The sequence below is a fragment of the Suncus etruscus genome, chromosome 4, assembly GCF_024139225.1.
Source record: "Suncus etruscus isolate mSunEtr1 chromosome 4, mSunEtr1.pri.cur, whole genome shotgun sequence".
Taxonomy (NCBI): Eukaryota; Metazoa; Chordata; class Mammalia; order Eulipotyphla; family Soricidae; genus Suncus; species Suncus etruscus.
Window position 1 is genome coordinate 71,576,925 of NC_064851.1, and position 25,289 is coordinate 71,602,213.

At 34.3% G+C, this 25,289-nt stretch overlaps 1 protein-coding gene and 1 non-coding gene across 3 annotated transcripts in view; both read left to right on the forward strand.

Moving 5' to 3' along the window:
- Positions 1-25,289, forward strand: part of GRIK2 (glutamate ionotropic receptor kainate type subunit 2) — a 691,383-nt gene that overhangs the window by 208,143 nt on the left and 457,951 nt on the right. The gene's annotated exons all lie outside the window — the stretch shown is intronic.
- Positions 24,627-24,733, forward strand: LOC126007357 (U6 spliceosomal RNA). The gene has a single exon (XR_007494937.1). It is a non-coding gene; the product is annotated as a U6 spliceosomal RNA (small nuclear RNA).

The window sequence follows — 25,289 nt, forward strand, 5'->3', positions numbered from 1 at the left end:
TTCATCTTTTATTTCAAGCTTCTATTGTCTTCCAACATATTTTATAGACTTCTAAAATGTTTCTATCCTTTCAAAGCTTATTGTCAATCAATTCAGCACATTTGATAATATCTTTATTAAAGCTTATAAATATAGTTCAATCACAGAATGAAACACTACAGGGCCTCAGCACTATTTTCCAAGTTTATCAAATCTCAACTTTTATTGTCTAGTTATTTCTTATTATTCACCTTATAACACATATTTTCATCATTAATCTCACATTATGAATGAATAAAATTTCTGGTCACTGATCTATTTTGTGTTTTTACTAATATCTTTATTTAAACACCTAGGTTACAAATATGATTGTAGTTGGGTTTCAGTCATATAAAAAATACCCTCCTTCACCGGTGCAACATTTCCACCACCAATGTCCCAAATCTCCCTCCTCCCCACCACACCCCCACCTGTACTCTAGACAGGCTTTCTAATTTCCTCATTCATTCACTTTGTTATGATAGTTCTCAGTGTAGTTATTTCTCTAACTGCACTCACCACTCTTTGTGGTGAGCTTCATGTGGTGAGCTGGACCTTCCAGCCCTCCTCTCTTTGTCTCTGAGAATTATTGAAAAAATGTCTTTTATTTTTCTTAAAACCCGTAAATGAATGAGACTATTCTGCTCTTATTTCTTTCCCTCTGACTTATTTCACTTAGCATAATAGATTCCATGAACAACCATGTATAGGAAAATTTCATGACTTCATCTCTCCTGACAGCTGCATAATATTCCATTGTGTATATGTACCACAGTTTCTTTAGCCATTCATCTTTGAAGGGCATCTTGGTTGTTTCCAGAGTCTGGCTATTGTAAACAGCACCACAATGAATATAGTTGTGCGGAAGGGATTTTTGTATTGTATTTTTATGTTCCTAGGGTATATCCAGAGAAGTGGTATAGCTGGATCATATGGGAACTCAAATTCCAGATTTTGGAGGAATCTCCATATCGTTTTCCATACAGGCATTCCCACCAGCAGTGTATAAAAGTCCCTTTCTCTCCACATCCCCACCAGCATTGCTTGTTCTAATTCTTTGTAATGTGAGCCAATCTCAGTGGCGTGAGATGGTACCTCATAGTTGTTTTGATTTGCTCTCCCTGCTGATTAGTGATGTGGAGCATTTTTTTATGTGCCTTTTTGGCCATTTGTATTTCTTCTTTGACAAAGTGTCTGTTCATTTCTTCTCCTCATTTTTTGAATTGATTAGATGTTTTTTCTTGTAAAGTTCTCTCAGTGCCTTGTATATTTTGGATATTAGCCCCTTATCTGATGGGTATTGGGTGAATAGTTTCTCCCACTCAGTGTATGGCTCTTGACTGACCTATTTTGGAAACTTACTCTCTAAGTTCTTCCTAGTTCAGCTCTAATGCTATCATCATTAAGTTTTTCTGAAATGGATGATACCAAGACCAGACAGTCGTATGTTCATTTGGTGGAAATAAAAAATGATCAGACTTGAATATCAAATCCAAGTTAATGATAACAGAATTGATACCCAATCTACATCAAGCTGCATAAGGGGGGGGGGGGCAGTTGCACTAGCATTACTGGGGATAAATGAGGGAGAAGTGGGATGCATGCTGGGAACAGGGGTGGAGGAAGGACAACACTGGTGGTGAGAATACCTCTCATTCATTATCACTATGTGCCTTAAATATTACTGTGAATGATTGGTAAGTCACTTTGACCATAAGAAAAAAAAAGGTGAAAGTAAAAAAGTTTTTATGGTATTTTTATTTAGAATTTTTTAATAACTTTTTATTGTGACCAAAGTAAGTTACAAATCTTTCATTGTGATATATTAGGTACAAAGTGACATTGAATCAGGTGCATTCCCACCACCTTTGTTCTCCTTCCTCCATCCTTGTTCCCAGCATGCATCCCATTTCCCCTTCTTTGCCCCCTGGCTGCTAGTATCAGTGGTCCCCTCTGTGTCTAGTTTGTTGTAGATTGGGTATAGATTCTGTTGTCATTAACTTTGGATTTGTTTTGTTTTTTTTTACTAAAATTTATGTAGATTATTGTATTCCACATCAAATCATCCTCTCTTGTCTCTCCTGAATACAGAACTATTATAAAGTTTGTCACAATTTTAATACAAAACAAATCTTTGTTTAATTACTTGTTGGAATAAAAACCTATTAAACAGAATTATAACTTTAACATTTAAAGATAAATTGTGGATGAATGATAGGTTTACCTAATCATGCTAAATTTATTGTAGTCAATTATGTATTATTGTATTTTCCAAATTTGCTTGCAAATTGACAATTTTCCTCCTTTTTTAAAAATGAATACCTAAGTGAATGTAGTTAATTTGAAGTTCTATTATCTGAAAAAAATAAGTAGATGAAACTAAACGTATCTTATAAAATTATAAAATAATGCTGTTATTTTCAGAAACAGGAATAGAAAACCAAATACTTAGCTGTAAAGCATAACGTAAAGAAAGAAATATTGAGGATAGAGGAATAGTAAATGTGTAACATGCTTCCCATGTGAACAGACAACCTGTTTAGTCCCCAACACCACAGATGGTCCTCAGAGCCCAGCCCTACTTGATTCTGTTTTTGTTTCTTTTGTTTTCCTTTTTATTATATTTTAATTTTTTGGACCAGACCCAAGGCGCTCAGGAGTTAGTCCTGGCACTGTGATCAGAAATTATTCCTGGCAGTCTCAGGGGACATGTGGAATGCCAGGGATCAAACCCAAGTCAGCTGTGTGTAAGGCAAATACTCTACCTTCTATGCTACCACTCTCCCCCTGAGGGACTCGAGTGAAAAGCCAGGATAAGCACTGAGCAAAATAGATTTTGACCCTAAAACAAAATAAAACTAACAAAAGTCTTGACACTTTGGGGTACCAGTTTTCAAAATTTAATAATTTTGAAAGATATCCAGAGAGAAATTAAAGAATATACATCCTCTATATTATCAAATAAAAAGAAGTAATCATTTTCTCATCAATTTAACAATGCTAATTTTCTCTGATTAATTTATATTATTTGGGAAATGCTGATACTCAACATCCTAAAATCTATTAGGTTTATTTTTAAGTTTATCTATATTCTTTTTGGTTCGCTAAGCATTAAGCATGCTCAATACACTGGTTCCCAGTTTTCATTTTCATTAAATATGACTATTCAGTGCAAATATTGTGAAGAGAAAATGATTGAGATTAAAATGTAATTGTTTCAAATTGTAATTTAAGTTTTTCAATGAAAAATTTTAAGACAAACCTTATTTCTTTTATTTATTTAATTTCTCAATTTATATATAATAATATTAAAATTTTTGGAGTCCAATGTCCCCTCAGACACACAAAACTTAACCTGCCTAAAATTAGGTTTACTATCAGTTCTCCAAAGTGACATGTAAAATCCAGAGCCTTGGTCTTCAGATTTATGCCTGTGATTGTTCTTTCAGTTTTAGAAATGCATTTGTTTAAGTCTAAATAACAGAAACAGCAGTATTCACCCTTCCTTCTGAAATGGAAGTGCTCTTCTAAATTTGTTCTAACTCTGCCTCCTTTCAAAAGCCTTAGCCCAAATACAGACCTTCCTATCATGGATAGTGTTTATGTGTTGAACTTAGACTGATTTTCTTTTTATGAGACTAGCAAATTTTAAAAACTAAATTTTAGTCAAGCAATTGTGTGTAATTTCTGTCTAGAAGATTGGTGGGTAGCTACAGAATTACTTTAGTGATATTAAATATCACCTGTTATTTTTGTATATCACTTTCTGAGGTATTTTCTAGTCTAACCAACATAATATAAAAGTCTTTTGTTTGTGAGTTTGATTCTATTTGTTATCATACTGATTTGTGTATGAAATAAAAGCACTGTGCACAATATGTCCAAATATATTGCATTACAGTATGTGATGTTTACAAAGAAAGATGTGAATTTTAAAATAAAGATATATATAAATTATAAATAAATAATCATATGTATAAATATATAAGAATATATTCTATGTAACTATATACTTTTATTTTTATATACTTATATAAGTATATATTTATATAGATTATATAGTGATATATAAGTATGTATATAAGTACTTATATATTACTATATATTCTATTTAAATAGTTGTATGGATATGCATATATATGCCTATATATACTTATATATTATATTTTAATAGTATATAGTAATATATGTTTATATATGCTTATATACTTATTATATAAATGTTTATCATTTATAAGTATCTATAAGCATTTATATATATGAATTTTTTGTTCCAGTGATGCTCAAGAGATCCAATAAACTTTCAATGGCAATTCACTTCAAAGTTAGAATTAGGAGATCACAATATTGTCTTTTAGTCATCTCCTCAAACTTGAGCAAATATCATCTAGGCACTAGATAGTATAGGTATAAAGCATATATATAGGTACTCAAGTTGTCCATATAGGCATTGACTACAAAGAACCCACCATTTATTGGAGGAGAAGGAAACAAAGGATAACTATACCAATGTGGTTAATCATTCAAAAGAAAGAATGTAATGTCAATTAGAAAAAGAAAATTGAATGAGTTCTATTTGTGAACAAGAACAAAGAAACATAAATACCTAGACTTTTCTTTTTCTCTCCTTGGAAATCTTATTGCTAATCTTGTAGGTTTACTCTGTCTTAACCAGGATATGAATTATGATTAATTCACCTAATATAAAGATGATAATTCACAGAAATTGTATGAGGCACCTAAAAGCTTCTGCTTAACTATATAGTACAGAGGTCTTGTGGGATCCCAGAACAGAACCTGTATATGTCTATAATTATCTTTCATCAAAAATAGATATTAACTCAGACAAACTGATATATTTTGTTATTTATCTTAAGGATATCAGAATTTTTGTTATTTGTTCTCTAACTTTAATTTATATATATTTCTTGTTTGATCTTATTTTTTTAATAGTTACAAGAGCATTTTCCTTTTAAATCCAGACATAGGACATAATATATGTGATAGAAATTAGTGTCAAGAATTGCTATTATTTGAAAAGATCATAAAATAATTTTTTCCTTGAAACTCTTTAAGTATTATGATTGACTTCTCCAAGTTTATAAGCAATAGACATGGACAGAGCAATAGTACAGCATGGAGGGTGCTTGCTTTGCATGAGGCCAAATCCAGGTTTGATCATTGGCATGCATGTGTTCCCCAAGCTTTCCAGGAGTGATTTCTTAGCCCAGAGCCAGTATTAGCAATATACATCATTTTATAAAATTTATTGTTTTGTTTTATATGAACATTTTATAACATATCACTTCTATATTATAGTTTTCCAAATAATTTTGATTTGTTTTTGAAAGTATAATTTTTGGTGTAAAAGAGATAGTATAAAATTAAGACATTTGCATTGGATATAAAAAACTGACTCCAGTTTGATCTCTAACAGCATATATATTCAATCCCTTGAGCACAGCCAAGAATAATCCATTGGCACAGAATTATACCCTGAGAATAACTGGCATAGTTCAATACTTCCCCTCTAAATCTAAACTTTGCCCTCTTTGAATATTATAAAATATATATATATATATAATGAAAGAGAAAAATGAAGAATAAAAGCTAAAATATTTGCCCAAATTAATTTTCTTTAAGGTTGTATACTTTATTAAATATTAAAATAAATTTTATATAGAATGATATGAATTATTTGTAGTATTTAAAATAACTACATGAGGAAATGCAATAGTTTAAGTAGGGGTTATTTAGAACACTCTTGGCCACTAACTATAGTGAGGAGAAAGAAAGAAATAGAGTGAAGGGGAAGTAAGATGTGAATTAACAAGGAACAGTGGTCAAAGGATCTTAGGTGCCTTGGTGATGTTAAGGAAGGATGAGATTAAATTTCAAAAATATGGAGTCAACAATGATATCATAAAACTCAAATTTTAACAACCAAACTTTAATACCCAAAAGAGAAATTTCTGGATCATATGGCAGCTCAATTTTGAGTTTACTATTATATAAACATATGTTACAGTAAGTCTGTTTGTTTTGTGCCATATTCAGCAGTGCTCAGGGCTTACTCTTAGTTAGTTAGTTAGTTAGTTAGTTAGTTAGTTAGTTAGTTAGTTAGTTAGTTAGTTATTTTTGGGGGCCACACCCAGAGACATTCAAGGGTAATTTCTGGGTCTGCTCTCAGAAATCGTTCCTTGCTTGGGGAAATCATATGAAATGCCAGAATTCAAATCACTATCTGTCCTGGGTCAGCTGCGGCAAGGAAAATGCGTATTGCTTTGCTACTTCTCTGGCACTGGGGCTTACTCTTGACTGATGATGAGAGATCACTCTTGTTGGGTTTAGGATTAGGGGATCATATGGGAATTTGGGAATCAAATTTAACAGTTTTCCTACCAGCTATTACTCTGCTCTACATTAATTCCTTTACTCTTTTTTCTGAAGGGGAGGTCTGCTGGGGCATATATAGGGTCAAGCAGTACTTAGAAGGTCCTGGTGTCCCACAATGATGATTGTCAGCCAATCAGGCAATTAGTTCATCTCACTAACCCAGTCATCTTCAGGACTTGCAGTAAAGAAGATACCTGGGCCATTCATAGCAATTCTAGGTAGCCTCCAGGGCTGGCTGCACACACAATGCTAGGGATAGCAAGTGATCACAGAGACCAACATGAATTGAGAGAAATGCCAACATTTCCCCATGTAATTATTACAGTGACTAAAACAGAAAAGACTTTAGTGAACTATATTATTTTAGAAGTAATACTAGAAGGGTAAATTCTGACAAACTAAAGGTTAATCCCTTAAGCCTGGATATACTTACTTTAAATGATATTGCTGAAAATCTTTTTGAATTTTTTTCTTGCTATCTTAGCCAAATATTATAGTGAGCTGGATGCAAACACTTCTTATTGAATCAGAGTATCCTGATCTTTGTTTATTCTGAAGCACTAAAGGTTTAACTACAGATAGTGATGTAGAAGGAGTGGGAAAGGGAGTCAAATGTATATTATGCCTAAAATATTCAAACACTTTTTATTTTCATTGGATTTAGTGTAGTGGTTCAGACCAAAAGACACACTCGAAGCTATTTTGAATGAATGACTCTACTTTCACAAACTGTTGTGGTTTGGGAAAGCTTATTTAACCAAGATAAAAATAGCTTAGTGAAAGAAGAAATTATGGCAATACTATTAAAAACACACAAATACACACATACATACATACACACATACACACACACACACACAAACCCTCAAATCTCTGAATATCTCTTGGATGGTCTTAGTAGCCCCAGATGATACTGAATCAGGGCAATCAAACCCATTATACCTTGTATTTCCCTGGGAAGATCTATGTCTCCTGTAAGCACACTGCCTTGGCCATGCATACAGACAAGTGCATGCATGCACAAACACTCAGACATATGAAAAAGGGAGAGTAGGTGAAAATGTGGAGGAAAATAGTCTGCACAGTTGATGGTAATGCAATTGGTGCAGTCCTTATGGTAAACACTAATGAGGTTTATTTAAAATAGAACTACATTATAATCTAGCCATTCTGGATATATATATATATATATATCCTTTCTTTCTCATGGTGCTGTCAGTGTGGTTTTCCCTGGTGTCTTATGCTAAGTGGGAGGAAAGAAGAGGCGGCCCCTATAAGGGAATTTACCTATTGTTTCTCTCTACACAACTCTGCCACATTGCAAATAACTGGCTATATCTAGGACTGTGAGCCTTACTTTCTGCAGGAAAGGCAAGTCAGTGCTAGACCTTTCAGTTTTGTTGTCTTTCTCTTAGAAACAAATTTCAGGAGTAGACTAGCAGTCAAAGCAAGTTATATTTAGAAATTCTGAGGAAGAGAGAGGAGGAAGTGAGAGTGTAATGGACTCAGAGAGAGTGAGGGCTTCTCTAAAGGTAGAGATAGCCTCAGTACACAACCCAGCATCATAGTTTGAAAATATAAAGGTCCATATACCAAGAGGGGAGATGAACATTGCCCTGTTCATGCAGGCACCATGTCCATGAGCTGGTCCACACATGCATGTTCTTCCTTTATTCCAAGTTCTCTTTTATATGGGTTGTCCAACATGACTCAAATGAGGTTTTCTGCTTAGGGAAGAGTCTGTTGTTTGGGTGCTTGCCAGGAGAAAAAGTTTGGGGTAGATGACTATTTGACATTTTTTTACTGAGCTTCTCTCACAGGAGTCCACCCTTCTCTGGGCCTCCAATGGTGCTTGTCTTATCACAGCTCGGTCCTTGTATGCAGGCTCTTAGCAGTTAAAAGCTAGTAGTGACAGCAACTCTGTCTAATTCCATTTCTTGGATGTATTTTGTCTCAAGAACTTTTATTTTATACCCAAAACTCATTGCCAGGTGGTGCGAGTTTCCCTACCTTCCTGCCTACTTCAGTGACTAAACACAGTTTCTCTGTGTGTTTACTTATGGGTTTGTTATTTCATCCTAAGAGAGAGTTATTTAGTATTGTCATATCTTCTCTTTCTTTAAAATAATGTTCCAATGAATCCAGGGATTTGAATTTGCTTTGGTGTTCTTGTTTCATCCTTTTTTGGGTAAATACTAGAAGAAGAATTACAGAAGCATATGCTAACCTTATAAATTTAAAGAGCTTTTATGTTGTTTTCTATAGTGGCTAAACCAATTTTTATTTCTATTTTGTTCGTTTGTTCGGTTTATTTTTTGAGCCACACTCAGCAGCACTCAGGAGTTACTCCTAACTCTGCACGCAGAAATTGCTCCAGACAGGCTCAGTGGATATAATAGGATGCTGGGGATTAAACTAGGGTCTGTACTGGCTTGTCCGTGTGCAAGGCAAAAGCCTTTCCACTCTGGCTAATCCATTTTTTATTTCTAACAGTGATGCAGTTTTTCATTTTTTTCAACATCCTTGCCTACAATTGTTTTCATTTGTCTTTATGATATTAGCAAGGAAAAATATATTTAGCATATTTTCATATAACTGTTAGCTTATCATTTCTTTATAATAAAAGTTTATTCAATTTCTCAGTATATTTTTAAATTAGATTATTATTTTGTTCATTGAATAGGGAAAGGTCTTTATAAATTTTAGTATTGTCATATACATGATCGGCAAACATTTTCTTTCTAGAATATTGTCCTTTTTATATATTTTTTAAATATTTCATTTGTTTTTTTAAATTTTTTTTAATTTGGTATAATCTCAATAGCTTATTTTTGCCCTTTTTAACTTTTCCTTTGTTCATATTGATTAAATATATCTATTTTGTATCATTGACTGAATTTCTGAGAAATAGCCACAGGTTTTTTTTTTTGCCCCCACTAATTGTACTGTTATCAGATCTTGAAATTTTTAATACTTTTAAAATTGAAATGGTCTACTCTATAAGATAGGGTCCACTTTCCGTTTTATATATGTGGATCACTGAATTTTTCCAGCACCATTTACTAAAGATTATGTTCTTTCTGCAGTTTTTATTTTGGTTCTCTTATATGTTTAATTTATATGTTTAAATTAATTTCACTTTACTTGATTTTAATTTTAATTAATTAATTAATTTTTGTATATTAGTCATATGCATTAATATTAATTTCTCTGTCCTCATGTTCAATTGTTCTGTTTATATATTTACATACTTTTTTTTTCCTAGCTTCTTCATAATGTTTGAAATAGAACGTATGTTAGCCTGATTTTGTTTATTCCTATTGACTTGACTATTGGTGTCTTTCAAGATTCTGCACACATTTCAGTAATTTATATTTTGGGGGAAAATTCTATGGATTATGATATATATATACAAATATATATATAGCAAATCCTTAAGTCACTTTGAATTTATTTTTATTTTTCTACCCCATATGAATTATTTTTCCAATGCTTTGTCTCTCATAGTTTATTTCATTTTGCCAATCTTTCACCTCATTTACTACATTTATTCAGAATTTGTTTTGTATTAATTAGTTCCATTAATATTGTTTTCTTAGTTTTGTTTTTGAATTATTGATTGCTGGTATACAGCAATACAACTACTTTTTATATTCGTTTTATATTACAAACTTAATTCATTTATTTTTTTCTTACTATTTTGAGGTCACATCTGACAGTCCTCAAGGCATATTAATGGTGCTGTACTCAGGGATCAGCCTTGCAGTGTTGGGAGCCTACATGGAGTTCCAAGAATAAATTTAATTAAATTTAAGAAAAAAAAATTAAATTCAGCCATATGCTAGGGAAACATCCTACCCACTATACTAACTCTGTGGTCTCAATTAACTGAATTATTTAATATATATATACCTAATATTTTAAAATGATATAATGCCTTATGTACATCTATATAAAAGCATATAATCTGCAAATAGATAAAATTTTACTTCTAATTTGAGTGTTCAACATCCTTCTTTCTTACCACTGTTCCTTTCTCCGACTCTTCCTTTAGTATATTTTTCTTCATTCCTCTCTTTTTTAATTTTTGTTCTGGCCAAAATTTTTATTTTGTTTTGGATAAATTTTGCAGGAATGGGTCACCCTGTTTTATTGTATCTTAGAGAAAAATAATTCAGTTTTTTACCCTTGAGAATAATGGTGTACATAGACTTGTCATAGTAGTCTTTATTATGTTGAGTTACATTCTCTCTCGGCCCTGTATTTGAAAATTTTTTATCATAAAAAGATGATGAGGGGCCGGTGAGACGACGTTAGAGGTAAGGTGTCTGCCTTGCAGGTGAAAGACAAAGAAGGACCGTGGTTTGGTCCCCCGGCGTCCCATATGGTCCCCCCAAGCCAGGGGCAATTCCTGAGCACTTAGCCAGGAGTAACCCCTGAGCATCAAACGGATGTAGCCCAAAAAACCAAAAAAAAAAAAAAAAAGATAATGAATTTTAGAGGCTGCAGAGATAGCCTTGCACACTGCCAACCCAGGATGGGCCTGGGCTTGATCTCCAGCATCCCATATGGTACCCTGAGCTTAACAGGATAAAATCTGAGCACAGAGCCAGGAATAACTCCTAAGTGCTGCTGGATGTGACCCTAAAACAAAACAAAAAAACTAAAATATGAATTTTGTTGATATTTTCTTAATCTATTTTAATAATTATGATTTTCCTCTTTTAATATTTAAACTTTCTACATTATGTTGATTTGTATTTTGAATTAATTCATATCTGGAATAAGTCTTTCTTGATCCTAGTATCTCATTTTCTTTATTTTATTTTTTATAGGTCACACCTAGTGGTGCTCAAGGCTTATTTCTGGCTCTGTGCTTCTCTGTTATTGGGGAATATTATGACGTGCTGGAATTAAACTCAGGCTAGCTAAGGTTAGATAAGATAAATACCTTATCAACTGTAGTATTTCTCTAGCATCCCTTTCTTATACTTTTTTTAAATTTATTTTTTTATTGTGGGCAAAGTGAATTACAAATCTTTCACAGTAATATTTAAGGCACATAGTAGTAATGAATGAGGGGCATTCCCACCACCAGTGTTGTCCTCCCTCTACTCCTGTTCCTAACATGCATATCTCTTCCCTCTCCTCTACCTCCAGTAATGCTAGTGCAGCTGTTCCCCCCATGTGCAGCTTGATATAGTTTGGGTATCATTTCTGTTGTCGTTGACTTTGGATTTTGTGTTCAAGTTTGATCATTTTTTTATTTCCACCAAATGGACATACAACTGTCTGGTCTTGGTACCATCTGTTTTTCGCCCTCCAAATATAATGTTGATCAAGGTGATTCCAGTAAAGTGGCTCTATTTGAGATATAAGAAGGGATATGGGACGAGTCTATCTAGGTGCTATAAGTATCCCTTTGGAAAAAGGAAGGGGAAAGAAAACAAAAGAAGAAGAAAAAAGTAACAAAACAAAATAAAACGAGGCAAGGAAAAAACAAACCAAAATGAAACAAAAAACTAATAAAAGAGTAACAACAACAACAAAAAAAGAGTAAACCAAAAGCCAAAACCATCTGCTATGAAGAAACACAACAGAAAAAAAAATAATCAAAACAAAAATGAGAGCCAAAACAAAAAAGAGGGAAGAAAAAAAAAACAGATTAGTAACTTCTTAAAAAAGGGTTTTTTTTGTTTGTCTTGTTGTTGTTGTTGTTTGTTTTGCATAGGCACAGTAAACATTGGGGAAATTAGAATGGGAATTCCCTCGGCCTGAGAGATAGAAGGTTTCTCCCGCCCTTGAAGCACACTGCCATGGGAAAAACTTCTAAATTAATTGTGCTTCTACTTTTTTGAATATATGTTCATCCACGGCATTGACCTGTACTTTTTTTTTCTTTTATCATTCAGTACAGTATTCTTATCTCCTGCTAACTGAATAATTCTCACTATTTTTTTTTTTTTTTGGTTTTGGGCCACTCCCAGTGATGCTCCAGAGTTATTCCTGGCTATGTGCTTAGAAATCGCTGCTGGCTTGGGGCACCATATGGGACCACCCGGGATAGAAGCAGCGTGCAAGGCAAATACCCTACCACTGCGCCACCACTCTGGCCCCTGAATAATTCTCACTTTTTTAAATGATTTTGTTCATTTCCTTCCTTTTTCTACTTATTTTTCTTTTTCCCAGCCTTTCTTATTACTCTTAGTGGTGCTGTTGTTTTGTTGACTCTGGGATCACATACATGCCACATCCTGACATTCATGAACCTTTAGTTTTGTTGACTCCTAGGGATCATGCATCTGGTTTTGGAGCTCACACATAGCCACAATGCTAAAGGAATTCTGGCACTCACACTCTCAGTTGCAGAACTTGCACATATGAGGCAAGCTCTAAATTGAGACACACACTTGTAGCTACGGTGCATGCTGAAAGTGATTGGGATGCTCGCACTTAGGCTTGTCAAATGTCACACTTGCTCACCATGATATTTGGACATTTTATTTTAGTTACAATGCTTATGTGGTGGGGAGAGATTGCATGGAGGAATCCCGGCTTCCCATATGGTCCCACGAACCTTCCAGGAGCTATATCTGAGTGTAGAGCCAGGAGTAACTCCTGAGCACTGCCGGGTGTAAACCCCCCACAAAAAAAATGCTTATCAAGGATTGCGCCCTTTTTTGGTGCTTCCATATTTCTGCTACAGTGGATCTAGAAATCATCCAAGACACTATTAGTCCTAGGAAAGAGCAACTATTAGTCCTAGGAAAGAGCAACTATGCTCACTTGGCAGAGCTGTCCAGATCATACCTAATGTAGTTGGAAACCTTGATAGACAAACCTGTGACTATACATTTTTACTCTTGCTGAATTCTTACTGAGATGTAAATACACTTAAATGTAAAATTGCTTAAGGAAGCTAATATTAGTTATGTATTACTTTCCCATGTAAATGAGAATTTTTATAAAAATAAGTTCTTAAATTTAAATTTTTTGACTGTCATATGCTATTTGTTTTGTTTTCAGGCCAAAATTAGTGTTTTTCAAGGCTTACTTCTGGTTCTGTGGTATATTCATCTGAAATCAGACTGTGAAATAAAAGGTCAATACAGCAATTCCATGGAAGGCATTATTTATAGAACATCATTAGTATGATAAGCAGCTTGTTAATAAAGTATTAATTAGGTACCTCATTACACTGTATCTTAAGAAGAGTAAGTCGGTACAATATATAAACCCTTGCTTCTAGTGAAATAGTCTTCAGAGAGAGGATGCAAGGAATGTCTGATGAACAGTTAAGTGTTCCTGTGTGTATTTGTACTCAAATTTGTGTGTATCTGTGTGTGTGAGCGTGCACGCACACACGCGTGTGTTTACAGGTGCAGGATATATCAAAGGTTTGAGTCTTAATCACAAACTGGCTGCAGCTAACCATCCATCATTTAATATGGATAACAACTCAAATCCCAATTCTATTTGTATGTGTGTGTGTGTTTATGTATATAGTACTAAGAATCAAACTCAGGTACTCACACATGGAAGGCAAATACTCCATCACTGGTTTGTATACTTAAGTCATCAAAACAAAATCTTAGCTGAAAGTACTCTCTAAGAAAAACCTACACCCTAAGTATTATATTTTATTTTTTGTGGAGTAGGGAAAACCCTGTTATTCTCTGGGTACAGTCCTGGCTCTGTTTTCTCTACCTGGTGGGCTCAAGGGACCATACGATGTTGCAGTTGGCTGTGTGCAAGGCAAGTACCTTAACTATTGTACTATCTTTTCAGCCCCCTCAGCTTATAAAATATAGGGTAAGAAAATATAGTAATACCTCATGAGAATTCATTGTATTATAGCTAGTAGTTCATTTCACCATGGTTAGCAATGGACTGCTTTATCCCCCATCCATACTGCCTGCCCCCTAGGTAGTTTCCTTGCCCTTTTTCTTAAATGTACCTCATTTAATAGAAATAAATAGAATAAAGTACTTGTTAGAATTGAAATTTGTTCTCTGTATTTTACTGATGGCATCTTGGAAGCCATTCGGTAGTACTGAGTTAAATATGAACTTTATGCATTTTCTGTATTGTTGACTAAAAGGTGAAGTCAGAGTAGTTGGCATTGAGGTGACATTTAATTTTGTTTAAACCTCTAAACTATTTTATTATAGAACATGACAAGCCAGAAAGCAACCAGCCTGAATTGGTGTATAGGCTGGTGCCAAAAGAGCTAATCAGAATCCAGCAAATAGGCCATTTTAACAGGAAATGGATATTAAGTATATGGGTTGGACTGTTTAAAAAGCAAGTGGATTTGCTTATTTGCTTGGTCGTCTCAGAAGTAGCTGGAAAGGTTTGAACAACTGTAGTCACCCTACCTTTAAAATGGCCTAAATTACACTCTTGGCTTTGATACCTTCTCCACACGAAGATTATTCTTTGGCTTTGGGTACTTTTTTCCTAAAGTGCCTAAATCCTATTTAATGAAGCTTATTTTTAGAGTTAAGAGTGAACCTTTTGCTGATGTATTTTAATATTAATTGATACCTACTATGCAATAAGCATCATATGGATTAAATTTACTGAGATATAAAATAAGATAGTGACTATGAGCACTTTTGAGTCCTGATCACGTGGGTTTCATCACAGTCCCTGCTAATTTTTGCTGTTTGACTACAGAAATAAAATTTTGTGTGCTTCATTTTATTGATATATTAAATGGAAAATCTAATAGCCTTAGTCTAATGTCTAATGTTGAATGAAATGATGCAGATTTTTATATTTCAAAAATCTCCCTGTCTTCTCTCTTAGATTTCATCACTTTTCTTTTTTATAGTCTTTTATTCATGAATGATTTATCTAATTCTTAGGACTTTAAGTTACACAAAAATCTAATTACTGCTAAATTTCTGTCTCAATTTCCAGCTCTCTCTCTGGAATTCAGATTCTTGCATCAAACTTCTTATGATGTTTGAACTGAATTTTTTATTTTATCTTTCCTGACAACCTGATTTTAGATATTTTTCTGATTTAGTCAAAAGCAGCTCATTCATTTTCATTGCACATACCCTGCACGTGGATGTCATCTACAACTTTTATTTTTCCCCTTACATTTCATGGAACTTGACAGTCAAATCTGTTACTACTGTCTTCAGATTATATTCAGAATATCACCATTTCTTATCATCATTTTTACTTCTTTCCAGGCCCAAACAGCATTCATTTTTCACTTTGATTCTACCAGAAGATTCCCATTGTCTCTTATATGCATTCTTTCCTTCATTCAGTTTCGGAATATAGAAAAGGAATGCCTCAAAAGTGTAAGAGGATCCCATCTCTCCTCTGCCAAGAAATAGCCAGCAATAAAATCTTAAAGAATTATAAACTTATCAACTACTAAGGCCCCATGTGATTTTCAATATCATGCCAGATTTTTATGTCTTCAGCTCCATCCTTCCTTCTGTACATTTCCAGGGTATTCTTCTTTCTCAGACATTCTAGGAGACTTATTTGTTCTTCCAGATCCCTAACCACCTGAAGTGATGTTCCATTAAATATCAACTTGGTTTATTCCAATGCTCTCTCCGATGTGCATTTTTTATTCCTATGATACATTCTCAGATATATTTTTCTACATGAAACCTATATATTCTATATGAATTAGCACACACTCTTAGTAACTTATTTTTGTTTCTGTTTTATTTTCTTCATAATTATGACTTGTAGCTATAAACATAAAAACAAACAGTAAATTCTCTTACACTGTGATTGACTTAGATATTGCCTATTTTCTCTTCTATGGAATTTAATAATGTTTACCTTTTTATGAATATATCCCGGGATTACAATAATGCATATGATAAATATTTACATATTATAATGAAGATAAGAATATTTGTCAAAGAGTTGAATTAACTTATTTAGTAAAAATTTACTGAACACTAAATATGAAGCATTGGAGAACAAATGGGGATAAAATCTGTGCTGGCAGGAAAGTGGTAAAAAGTGACTAATCCACTACTATAGGGAATATTGACTTCTGTCTCAATCCCTGTGGATTTCAATAAGAGGAGTCCTCAGTGAACATAAAATTGAGCTGCAATTTGACCCATAAATTCTATTTTTGGATATCTATCATCAGACTAAAATATTTTTAATCAAAATGACATATATATGCACATTATTATTCATTGCTGAAATGAGTACAATAGCTAAGATATTGACAACCTCAGTGTTCAAAACAGATGAAAGTATCAAACATATACAAAATGAAAAAAAATGCAGTTGCAAGAAATGATGAAATCATGCAATTTTCTGTAATTTGGTTAGAAATGGAAAATGCCATGTTGAATGAAATAAGCCAAAGAAGAAAGACAAACATAGGATACTTTCACTTATATGTAGTATATAAAATAATTGTATTAGAAAATGTAATGTGAAAAATAAAAAAAAAGAAAATGTAATGTGGGGGGAGCCTAGATAGATTATGCTTGACCCCAGAGCCTAGGAAGAAAAAGGATAGAAAAGTAAAGAAATTAAGGTAAGAAGGAAGAAGATGAGAAGGGGACAAAATGAGGATACAGGGGTCTGAACTTTGGTTGTATTGGGGACACGGGAGAGAGAGCCATAGATATACATTCAAATCAGATTCAACAATACTAAATTTATGATATCTAAGCTGAAACCACTTTACTTTGATGTGCCTGACAAGAAGGCCACTGGGGATGTGAAGGGATGGTTGATAGGTGGAGGATGATATAATGATGGGAGTTGACACTCATGATGGGATTAGTATTGAAATATTTTATGTATAAATACAGATATTATATTATATTATATTATAACTCTAATGAAAAAATAAAAATATTTTGTGCCTTTAAGAAGATTTAAATATACATTTAGAAATGAACATGCATGAAATGAGATTTAGAATAACCAGGGGTTAGGGAACTAGCTATCAAATGGTTGATGAGGCTGACACCACATATGGTTTTTTGAGCTTTCCAGGAGTGTCATTAAGCACAGAACCATGAGTGAAGCTGAAGCCACATATCTCAAATCCAGGGCATTGGAGACACATGGATCTGGAAGCAAATGCTAACACAGGAAAAAATTCATACAGGGTTAAGGACATAAAAGCTTCAGCAACACTCATTCACAAGCTTCCTTCTCCTAAAAAAGCAAATAGCTTAGTAGTAGAAATCTGAAATCACAAGCGGTTTTTCCCTGAGAACCAGGGTCTTTATTAGCAAGCATCAGACCACACCCTGCGAGTGTAAAACAGTTGGTTTAAGGCACCAATCCAAAGGATGCTTCCATCCAAAGGCACTTCTGACAAATGAGTAACAAGCATATCCTCAATAAGTTGTGACCCTGTTAATCCAACACAGGAGTAAACTTTTTGCACCACTGGTTGTGGTACAAAAAAAAAAAAATTAAAAATAAGGCCTGTCTGTGTTTCTTGAATACCTGAAAGTCTCCTCAGAGGCCTATGGAGCGCACCCCCCAAAATCTGCATCCTGAAGCTGCCCAGCGAGTCAGTGAGTAAAGCCTGGCTGTGGGGGTTGCCAACCAATAGAGCTCTCTGGCTTGCGGAGGCTCCACCATGCTGAGCCTTTGTCACAGCAGCAGAAGAGCATTCTTTCTAACAAATAAACCCCACCACAACACGCAGGAAAAACCACACTACAAGCGTGACAATGGGGAAACCTCACAGGCAAACACCATGCACAGAGAATGAAGATGATAGCTTGAATGACCTAAAAAATTCCAACCATCTGATTAACCTCTCGGATAAGGAACTTAAAATAGCAATATGGAAGATGTTTGTAGAACTAAAAGAATGCATAAATCGATCTGAACAGAACACAAAGACAGAAATCAGAAAACTCCAAACTGAAATAACAGATCTGAAAAACACAGTAGCTTAACTGAAAACCTCAATGGATGGCCTTGCCAGCAGGGTAACAGCAGCTGAGGAGAGAATCGGAGTCCTGGAAGATGTGATGCAGAAAAACTCAACACAACAGAAGAAATTGGAAAAGAACCTTAAGACAAATGATCAGGCAATGAAAAGAGTACTCAAGCATTGCGAACAGATGAAAATAGAAGTCTTTGATAAACTCAACAGAAACAACATAAGAATCATTGGAGTCCCAGAGACCCAGGTAGGAGATCTCCAGGAAGAATCAACTCTCAAAGACATCATCAAAGAGATACTCCCAGAGCTAAAGACTACATGCAATCAAATCCTGCATGCCCAAAGAGTACCAGCTAAAAGAGACCCAAAGAAAAACACCCCAAGACACATCCTCATTACAATGATAAGTCCCACAGATAGAGATAGAATACTGAAAGCAGCAAGATCAAAAAGGGAAATTACATTCAAAGGAGCATCCCGAAGACTTACAGCAGACATGTCACAAGAAACTCAAGGCCAGAAGATAGTAGTGGGATATTGTGACAAGACTGAATGAAATGAATGCCTTACCAAGAATACTGCACCCAGTCTGACTCACGTTCAGGTTTGAAGGAAGAATACATAGCTTCATAGATAAATAACAGCTCAGAAACTTCACAGATGAAAAACCAGCCTTAAAGGAAAAACTGACATGTCTAATTTAAGACAAGAGAGACCAACAAACACAGCAATCTTATCTACAAAGATGACATTAAATCTATGACAATTATCTCCCTCAATGTTAATGGACAAAATTCACCAATTGAAAGACAGAAAGTGGCAAACTGGGTCAAAAAGATGAATCCAACCTTCTGCTGCCTACAAGAAACACACCTGAATAGTCAGAACAAACATAGACTCAAAATCAAAGACTGGAGGAAATCATCCAAGCAAACAACACCCTCAGAAAAGCTGGGGTGGCCATATTAATATGACACCAACTTTATACTCAGAAAAGTGGTAATGGACAAATATGGACACTATGTACTAATCAAGGGATATGTGCAACAGAAATAAATCAGACTATTAAACATATATGCACCCAATGAGAAACCAGAAAATTATCTAATACAGTTACTGACAAATCTGAAAGAAGATATCAATAATAACACAATGTTGTGGGAGACCTCAACACGGCCCTATCAACATTTGATAGGTCAACCAGACTAAAACCGAAAAAAACATACTAGTCCTGAGAAGAGTAATGGAAGAAAGAGGACTAGTAGATATATATGGGACACTCCATCCCAAAAAATCTGGATACACATTCTTCTCCAATATACATGGGTCATTCTCCAGGATAGACTACATGTTGACACATAAAACATACCTCCATAAAATCAAGAGGATAAAATCTTGCAGGCTACCTTTGCTGACCACAAGGCTCTGAAATTAGATGTGAACAACAAAGGCACACAAAAGAAAAACTTTAACAATTGGATATTAAACACCCTGCCACTGAACAACCAGTAGGTTCGAGATGAAATCAAAAAGGAAATCAAAACTTTCCTGTAAAAAAATGATAATGAAGACACAAACTGCCAGAATCAGCAAAAGCAGTCCTGAGAGGAAAATTTATAGCTCTACAAGCACATATCAGGAAGGAAGAAGAAGCATACTTGAATAACTTAATGACGCAGCTCATAAGAATAGAAAATGACCAACAAAAAGGAACCAAAAATAGGGAGACACAAGGAAAAAACAAAGCTGAAAGCAAAACTAAATGAACTGGAAAACCAAAAAACAATCCGAAAGATCAATGAAAGCAGAAGTTGGTTCTTTGAAAAAATAAACAAAAAATTGATAGACCATTGGCAAAACTGCTAAAGAAAAGGAGAGAGAGAAACCCGATAACCCATATTAGAAATGAAAAGGGGGAGATCATGACAGATATTGAGTGGTGAGTGCATTTATAGAAATAACTACACAGAGAATTACCATAATCATGTGAATGAATGAGGAACTGGAAAGCCTGTCTGGAGTACAGGTGGGGGTGGGGTGGGATGGAGGGAGATTTGGGACATTGGTGGTGGGAATGTTGCACTGGTGAAGGGGTGTGTTCCTTTCATGACTGAAACCTAATCACAATCATACTTGTAATCAAGATGTTTAAATAAAGGGGAAAAAAGTAAAAAAAAGTTCAATATTGTTTTGAAGTCCTTTCCCCAGTTCAAAGTTAAAAATAAAGAAAAAAATAAGTAAGAAATTGAAACACGTGAATCTCTAGCATGAGAGAAAACAAAATGTAATTTTTATTAAAAAATAGAAGAATAAAGGTAGTAAGTTAGGGAAGTAAAATGAGCTTCTGTGAGAAATTGATAGGTATTTAAGAATGAACCCTGAATAAATAATAGGGTTTCAACTCAGTAAAATCAGAAAAATTGAAGGATTTCTAGCCATAACAAACAAATTTACATTGACATAAATGACAGATTATACATATACATAAAAGTGCATTCCTTTTGAGAAGTGTAGAGAATAAACACACAAAGAAATAAACACAAAAAATATTATGGTCACTTCCTCACATAGTGTCCCTGTCAAATGGGAGTTTCTGTCCACTAGATTCTTGAATAGAGAAAACCAACTGGTTTCTAAATTATTCACACTCACCCTACAACCCTTCATTTCTGTTTTGACTCATGGCCATTTTCAGCAGTATTAAGGATTTACATCTGAATCTGTACTCCGGAACCAGATGTGGTGTTGAAGATAAAATCAGATCAAAGCTAGGTAAAGCAAGAACCTTACCCCATCTCTCTTGTCCTCACTTCATTTTCTTTAAGCCACACATGTGGCCTATTATTTGTTTTGTTTTGTTTTTGTTTGTTTATTTTTGTTTTTTTGGATCACACCCGGCAGAGCTCAGGGGTTCCTCCTGGCTCTATGCTCAGAAATCGCTCCTGGCAAGTTCAGGGGACTATATGGAATGCCAGGATTTGAACCACAGTTCTTCTGCATGCAAAGCAAATGCCTTACCTCCATGCTATCTCTCCGGCCCCCATTTTCTAATCTCTCCTTTATTCAGAAACAATAAACTCAAGGGTGGCCAAAATATCTGAAAGGCTGCTATAAAGAACTCACTCAGAGAAAACAGATTTTGTTTTCTGGCAAATTATACTGGGAAATAAGACCTTGAACAATAGGAATGTAACCAAAAAATGTCAAGAGGCCACAGGGAACCTTTAGCAAAAGAAGTCATAGATATCTATAAGTAAAAGGAAGCTTTCAGCAAATGCTTAGTGACAAATAGTGTTTTAGAAGAAACAATTGCATCAACAATATACATCATAAACAGTATTCACTGCTAGGCAAATTAGTAAAATGTACTCAGAGACATTGACTTGCCTAAACCATATTAATGAGATTTATTAAAGTAAGAACTAAAAATAAAATTCTGTTCCTTCTTGGGGATGTCACACCTGACTGTGCTCAGACAATATACCTCACTTTATGCTCAGCAATCAGTCCAGTGGTGTTTGGGGCACGATCTCTGGTTCTGGAATTCAGTCTATGTTACAGTTTACAATTGCCTTACCATTGAACTATCTTACTGGCTCTCCTACTATTAAAGGTATAAGATGAGATATACATGTATACTCAATGATTTAAAATTTCTTGACTTTTGAATCTTCAAAGACTTTTTAACTTTTATTACCATTGTAGGTATTTTCTAAGTCAAAAAAGCACACACACACACACACACACACAAATAAAACATTTATTCTTGTAAATGAAAACCATGCACACAGTTCCTACAAGCACATGCTATCCGCATATCCCCTCTTGAGATTTTTTTTTTTTTTTTTTTGGTTTTTGGGCCACACCCGGCGGTGCTCAGGGGTTATTCCTGGCTGTCTGCTCAGAAATAGCTCCTGGCAGGCACGGGGTACCATATGGGACACCGGGATTCGAACCAACCACCTTTGGTCCTGGATCGGCTGCTTGCAAGGCAAACACTGCTGTGCTATCTCTCCGGGCCCGAGATTTTTATTTTTTATACTTTCACTCTGTATGAGCACAAGGCAACTCTATGTCTTTGGAGAAGCCTGTGTTTTCTCTTGAGTGCCTTATTCTCTCTCTGTCTTCTTTTTCTCAGAATATCTGACTAAAATCTTATTTTACTATCCCCTCAAAAAAACCTAAAACCCAAAATAAAAATAATTATTAACATCTGGGGTTAACTTGCTAGATATATTTTTTTATTCTTATTGTAAAGAACAGAGTAATCTGAGTATTTTTTCTATTAACCATGCATTTTATGCAAAAGCAAATTATAAAGAATGTTTTTTTTTGTTATTAGACAATTGAGGACAGGGGGATAATGTGTATACTGAGCACCTCTAGCATGGCCCAAAAACAAAATAGCAAACAAACAAACAAAAAAAATCCTGTTACCCACTCCCTTCAGTTCACATGGTGCTTTTGTTTGTAGTCATACATCACATCCATGAAAGATGCTACAATTCTGTAAAGATGAGAATTTAATTGCTCTCATCAAACATGCTGCCTAATAAATTGCTTACTCTGGCAGAGAAAATTAGAAGTAGTTTCATGTGAGCAAAGTCTTTTTTAATCCGACACATTTTATATGGTGCTGTTGTATATAACTTGATTTCTTTTTATGATATGCCATCTGTCATTGGGGATGATTACAATGACTGTAGTTGGTCTTATTTTATATAAAATACAATGATAGATAAGTTTGTTTATATTTTTGCCCTACCATCCAATTTCTAAGAAAATTTTATTATTGTATATTTTGACATGATTTTATACATATAAGCTAGAGGAATATTTTAATTCTTTTTCACTTATAATATTGATTTTTCTTTTTGGACTATGTGATGCAAAGTAAGTCACTTCAAAATAGTATCAAAGAAATCAAATTTCCTCATCTCTTTGTTTTTTACATTATGCAAGAATGATTCAAATTATTTTCTGCTTTAGTAGAACCTATTTTTATTCTAGTAGATTTTTCTCCCAGAAAATTCATGTTCCTTATATTTTTAAATAAAAATACCTTACATTAATATAATTTCACAAAACTCTACTTTTATAACTAAGAGATATTATTGCTTTGGTCTACATTAATATATTCTTTCTTTGCATCAGGAGAAAACAGAAAAAATAATATTTATTAAATATTCCAAGAAATTTTATAAGAACTTGCTTGAGAAATATGCTATAGTAAATAAGGCAAATAATAATAAATTCTATTAATTAAGAAGGTTCTTTTTGTTATGTGAATTAGCATAAATTTAATTCTTTTATGTTTGTTTATTTTGTTTTGGTTTTGGCCACACCCATTGGCGCTCAGGGGTTACTCCTGGCTCTCTGCTCAGAAATTGCTCCTGGGAGGCATGTGGGACCATGGGATGCTGGGACTGGAATCACCATTGGTCCTGGGTTGGCCACTTGCAAAACAAACCCCCTACTGCTGTGCTATCTCTACAGGCCCTCAAATTTAATTCTTACTTGCTTCTATAATACATTGTTTTTTGACTTTTTATATAATATTATAAAAGTAGCTATGAGAAAAAAATATAAGCAAAACCATCAACAATTATAGAAATTTTACTTGGGTTATATAAAATTTAATTCACAAATATCTGAAGCTGCTACAGTTATTAACTACAAATATATGCAATCTCTGTCAGACATTACAGAAATAAAAAGTATGGTATTAGTCTTTCACATATTTGGAACTTTTTTGCCGGAATATTTCAACATTTTGGGAATATTGAAATTCCAATATATGAGGATTATTACAGCGAAGAGTTTTAGCAATGAGTAAACCATATTTTTTGTGGGGGAACACCCATTGATGCTCAGGGGTTACTTCTTGCTATGCGCTCAGAAATTGCTCCTGGCTTGGGGAGGACCATATGGGATACCAGGGATCGAACCACTGTTTGTTCTAGACTAGTGCTTGCAAGGCAGATGCCTTACCTCTAGTGCCACCACTCTGGTCCTGTAAACCAGATTTCTCATTTATTAAAGTTCTGTGGACTAGCCTAAGCCTTCATCTAGAAAGTAGAGAAATTCATTATTATGATTACATATTATTTAACTATATTAATATTTGAAATAGTTGAGTAGAATTGGGAATTTCTCAGTGATGAAAGCACCTACCTTATAAACATGGGATATAATTCTTGCAATTCTGTTTTTGGGAGCCCCAGCACTACAACAAAATGTAAAAATTCTACAAACGTGTGTGTGCAAAAACAACTAAAAATGTTAGCTACCCATGCTCGCTTCAGTAGCACATATACTAAAATTGGAACGATACAAAGAAGATTAGCATGGCCCCTGCTCAAAGATTACATGCAAATTCGTGAAGCATTCCATATTTTTAAAAAATGTTAGCTACCCTTCTTCTTTGCACTATGAGCACTGCAACCAAAATGTGCATCAATATTATAACTCAATAATGCATCCACAGTGAGCATCAGAACCAAGTATGTGTGTTACAACCCTTGGTCACCACAATAACCACAGAAAAAGAGAAAAGGGAATATGATATTTTAAAACCACAAGTTGTGTACTATATAGCCTTGGTAATCCTATTTTGGTTATAAACTATAAAGTTGAGATTTTTTGAAAAATAATCATGTAACTTTAAGATGCCTTAATATCAGAATTGTTTTCATTTTAAATTGCACTTCAAAATTATGTTTGAGGCCAGGAAGATAGTATAGTTGGCAGAGTGTTAATTTCATATTTGTACCTGGACCCCATATGGGCCTTGGGACCCATTTAATCCCTCACGCACCTACCAGGAATGATCCCTAAACACAGAGCCAAGAGTGAGCCCTGAGTACTGATGGGCATAACTGCAAGTCAAAATAATAATAATAATAATTTAATTTTTATTTGTGTATTTATGTTAACTTATTTTTAAAATGAAATT